We start from the raw sequence: 5938 nt of genomic DNA, 5'->3' as shown, positions 1-5938 counted from the left end.
TATGCCTCGTTTTTATTTCTTTAGAATCTTTGTCATTCCGTTAGAGATGATTATCTTTCCCAATTTCCCTGCGATACCCCTTAATTCAACCTCCTTTCCTTCTGTAGAGAATTTCATGATAAGTTCTTGAAAATTAAAAGCTATTGTACCCAAGGATTGTAGCCATTAGACTCCTAGTACAACATCAACACCACCCATTGGAATGGAAAGCATTGGGCTATTCAATACATATTCTCACATGGATAGCTTGATATTATGGCACTTTCCTGATCAATTTATGGTTCCTCCACTTACAACCATCACTTGACACTTTGGTGTTGGATATAGGAAGCAATTCAATTCCTTGGCTATCTTACAATGAATAAAATTATGGGTACTTCCCGAGTCAATCAACACTATCACCTTTTTCTTCTTGATATGCCCTTCTATCTTGATAGTTTGAGGAGTGGTAATTCCAGCCAATGTATTACAAGATATGGTCGGATTCATTTCTTCTTTTTCTAGGGTCTGTTCCTAGTGTATATCCTCTTCTTTTGATGTTTCTTGTTCATTTTCTTCCTCCTCTTCACAATCTATGTAAAATAATTTCTTCTTGGCACACGTATGACCTTTAGTGTATTCTCTATCACAATTGTAACAAAGGCCTTTTTCTCTTTTTTCTTCCAATTGTTGTGGTGTCAACCTTGTAGGTTGTGGATGGCTAGGGGCAGCAACACTTCCATCTTTATGATTGTGAGTGGTAGGCTTCCTTGTTGCCATAATTTTGCTTTCCATTTTTCTTGCCAACCTAAATGTATTCTCCAATGAATCTCGTTCCCAAAGGCGAACCTCATGTTGGATGTTATCCTTTAAAGTCCCTATGAACACATCAATCCTATGCTCCTCTGGAATATCTTTTACCCTTATATTCAATTTTTGGAAGTCCTCAATGTGCTCCATCATTGAACCCTTTTGTTTGAGATTTATCAATTGGCTAAAAAAAGTGTTGCTTTTTGTATTCTCATAATGTGCTATCATTTCATTCGTAAAAATATCTCAAGTGACAATTTGTTTACGAGAGCAAAGCCATCGATACCATACAAACTGATTTGGTTCCAAATATAAAGTTGCAATGCACACCTTTTATGTGTTTTGCACATTATGGAGATCGAAAAATTGTTCCATCTATAGTATCCATGTTCCGGGATCATTTCCATCAAACTTCCTCATATCGATCTTTGGAACATGGTGGTTCTTCGATCCAATGTTAGAGTCTATGAAATCATGATTAACATTTATTTTGTTCTCATCATGAGTTTCCTTTACTACCCTTTTGCCATTAGTAAGCATTTCTTGTAGGAACTTTGTCAAATTTGTCTTCAAATCTTCCATGCTTTTCTTCAAATATGTCTTCAAATCGTCCATCTTAGCTTCCACGCCATCCATCTTAGCTTCCATGTTGCCCATCTTAGCTTCCGCGTCATTCATCTTAGCTTCTACGTCTTTCTTTAAACCATCCATCTTAGCTTCCATGCCTTTCTTTAAACCATCCATATTAGCTTCTACGTCTTTCTTTAAACCATCCATCTTATTTTTTGTTACTTTTTGTGCAAGTGAATTTGTTGCACTTGGTCTCATAATTTTAATATATCATGTTGCATTTCGTTCTCTTCTTCATGAGTCATGCTAGAGCTTTCAGGTTGCTTATTAGGTGTTTCCATTTTCTTTCTTCGGGACATTAATTACCGATAATAATGCTGCACTATGCCATCTGAATTCCTTCAAACTAATTTTTCAAACCAAGCTTATGCAAAAATTTAAAAAAAACTACACACTATTTTTCACTTTGTAGGAGCTTGATATTGAATTTGATGTATCTCTGTAATTTTGGATCTCCCAGGTCTGAAATTGATTCTTACAGTAACCCTCTGAGTAATCTTTCTAACCTCACAAGTCAGATCAAGATTGGATTCTCCAATGAAGAGTTATGCCAAATCTCCCACGATGGCCTGAGTATAGACTTGTTAAGTAGAGTGAACTTGTATGATGTGCCGTGGGTCACTAGTTCAACCTTAGGTTCTGAAAATGGTACCCAAAACAACTACAACCCGTCCTCTTTTTGCAACTTCTTACGAAAATTCAATCTAATGCTGAGAGAGAAAGTTATGATAATTTTCCCAAGGTGACCTGTTTGGAATGTAATTTGGGGTTCTGCAAAAACCCTAACTTCCTCAGATTATATTTCCGAAAATATAGTGAGACAGGATCTGAAATTCGGAGCCGAGGTTCAGACTGATTTTTTCTAAAATGGGTTTTTTTGGTAGCTTCTAAAACTTCGTAGAGAAAGTGTTATAGTGAACATTCCACAATGACCTGTTTTAGATGAAATTCCGGAGCTTGCAAAAACCCTAAATTCCTCAGATCATATCTCCGAAAATGTAGCGAGATGCGAGGTTTAGCAAGATTTCGTCTCAAATGGGTTTTATTTTTAGCTTCTGAAACGTCGCAGAAAAAAATTTATAGCGAAAATTCCACAATGGCCTGTTTGGAGCAGCAAAACCCTAAAATCCAAAGTTCTGATACCAAATGTTATGAAACCAGCTCACAAAAGATAGAAAAGATAGATCAATGCCCTAGAATTCAGCCTCTTCGAGGGGGAAACCTCCTTTACATTACACAAATGAACAATTTTTGGATGATACAAATGACAAAACCTCATTTCTATATATAGGAGTCTAAGAGGTCATAATATAATGAAACCAACCTAACAATAATAATATAAAGGCACAAAAATAACAATAGTGGGATTCTATGGGGCACAATAATAACAATAAGGGATACTATGACAATAGTAATGGGGGAATCACCAGTATTATAGGGACCTAACAGAATGCATCCACCTAACATTCAACTGTGTTTATATATATCCTGTAGACTTGGTCAAAATGGTAGTGTACAAAAAACTCACAAATATTACCCTATCAGGATATGACCAAACCCTATAAAGCCATGTATTGTCTTGTAGTCAAATACTTACAATTAATTGATAACTTGAACCTCACTTTATATATATATATCTATATATAGCTTTTAATCAACCTTCTACTTATATATATTGCTTTTAATCAACCTTCTACTTATTTAATTTCAGGCAAAAGAAACAAGGTACTACAACAAAGAAACACAAATATACCTAATAGTAAATGACAAAATTAGACATGGTAAAGGTAAAAAGATGGTAAAATGTCTAGGAAAAAAATGGTCGTATGGCATACAAAATGTTGCCAAATGGAGAACCTAATAATATACACTATTTAAATCCAAAGATACATGTCTCACCCTTACAACATTTAATGTCTATATAGCATTTTGTGCATTGTTGCATAGTATATATTGTTTACTTTTTGTTTTAGGAGCAAGGACCATAAGTTATACATATATAGAAATGGGTGTAGTCAACCTCCATCAAGTAAAAATATTTTTCAACATTTAATTTATATATACAACATTTAGTACACAACTACAAAGTATGTATTGTTACGCTAATAACTATGTTTATTTTGGATTGGGGCTTTGGAAATTTTAATTTAATTATCATTAATTAATAGGTGGATGATCTAGGGATTTAATCATATAGAATATTTTTCATATTTGTCAAAGATAAAGGGTGAAGATCTATTTCAAAGGTAGTTATGTCCATTTTGCTTTTCAATTTAATTATTTTTTTTATAAAAAATAATATATATATATATATATATATATATATAATCTTAATTGTGAAATGAGTTATAGGTTTTATGGTATTGATAAAACATTATTACAACAAATCTTATTTACAACTTAAGAATTTCCATAAGTAAAAATTTTGTTACGAGTTTTTTTATATATATATATATGTTTAATTTATATTTTAATTCTTTTTATAATTAATAGTAATAATGATTACATCTCCAATAGATACATTTTAATTCAAAATCTAAAAAAACAAATCTTTTAAAATAAAAATCTAAATTTAAAACTTGAAAAAAATTTAGAAATTTGATTCTAATTTAAATAAAATTATAATTTAATTAATTTTAATAATTTTTAATCTTCATAATATAATATATTTTATATATTAATACTCATCCATTAATAATCATGTAATCATTTTTTTTTAAGGAAAAAAACAAATAACCATGAAACATTGATTTCTTTAGTCAACCTCGATGGATCTATGAGATAAGAGCATCCCGTTCTTTAGAGTTCATAAGGTGGAATCACGTGCAGTCATAAATCGTAATTTCAAAGCGAACGTCATTGCCTTGTAAATCTTTTTACATCATATTTTTAAGGGGGTCGTCTAATTAGTGGAGGACGAAGAGAGGAGGGAGGAATTGTTTGGATGGTTAAAAGTGGTTGGAATTCTGTTTAAAATTTCAATTTTTTTTGTAAAAACAGTGTTTGAATCGTGTTTTTTATGGTGGAAATGGATTCAACACCATCAAAAAATATCTAAGATACCTAAAATTTTGAAGTTTAACAATTATAATTTAAATCTACAAAGATCCTTACCAGATTTTCCTTGACAAATTTTCTTTAAATGACCAGAATTTCCATAACTTTCTAAACAATTCCTCACCACACGTATTTCTAAATCAATCCTAAACTAAATCTTTTTCATGATCGATTTGAAAAATGAAAAAATTCCATCATCAATCAATTTCACCATCAATCATTTCAATAAACCCAAGTTTATTTCAATAGTAAAGTCGCTCCCTGAAATGAATTCCGTCTCACTACATGGATGATGTATGTATGCACATCTTAATCAAATCTGAAAAACGTTGCAGAAATTCATGGCCAAGGTTCACCACATAAATCCCTACTTGTGGTCTAGATGCAAAATACATTATTTGTTTTTAACGGTGATGAACGTGAAAGTTTATATTATAAAAGTTTCACTTTTTAAGTTTTTTTAAGATATTTAAAATTTAATTAATTTTTTTATTAAATTATTAAAATGGTAAATAAGTTTATTAAATTACTTTTATTTTATATATAAAAATATATGAGTATTTGTATTTTTATTAGTAATTTTTAATACTGAAATTTATTTTTTTTTATCATAATTGTATTTTTTATTTTTACTAGTATAATATTTAAAATTATAAACATTTATTAATTATTAAATTTTTGTCATTTTCATTTCGGTTCTTGATAGAATATCTTAAATTTATAAACATTTATTAATTACTTAATTGGTATAATTATATTATTTTTTGAATTAAAATATTTTATATTATTTCAAGAAAATTGGATTACATAAAAAAATCGATGCCTCCAGGAAGAAACAATATACAAAGTTTGACCTCACCCTATGAAGATATAAATTTTCAAAACTGAAAACATATACACTACAACCATAATAGGCCTAGAAGGCACCATATACAAGTCAAATGTTGGAAGAAGAGCCAAAGTTACATATGGGTGCCTGAAACTCATGCTCGCACTCGCAGTCCCATTTGAAAACAAATAGAAGTATCAAAGACACCACAACACGAGAGACACCAAACTACAGGAAAATAAAACCATCAACCAGCTGGAGGAGAGACCATCGTTGTTGGCCCAACAACCACCCATTTGCCTACAAAATTCATAAAAATCACATAACACCATGCACTTATAGCCAAAGGCACAATAGAAAAATTGAAAGACTGAAAATGAAAACCATAAGCAAACCTCAAAAACACTCATCCACAACCCAACTATATTGCTGCCATCCATAGATTTAAAGACCAACAAAAGGCATTTTGAAGGCAAAACCAAAAGCTTCGGGAGAGACCCGAAATTAGCCACCCACTACACATGCTCACTGTTCATTGTCTGAGGAGGAAATATCAGCCGAAATGCTCGCGCTATAGCCAAGGGGATCCAACTACTCCCCACCATCTGAGTCACATGCTACGTGACTCTCCAC

This window comes from Pinus tabuliformis, chromosome 2_1 (genome assembly GCF_031772625.1).
Source record: "Pinus tabuliformis cultivar Carrire ecotype Pingquan chromosome 2_1, CPIR1, whole genome shotgun sequence".
Classification (NCBI taxonomy): domain Eukaryota; kingdom Viridiplantae; phylum Streptophyta; class Pinopsida; order Pinales; family Pinaceae; genus Pinus; species Pinus tabuliformis.
Note: the sequence above shows the minus strand (reverse complement) of the source record.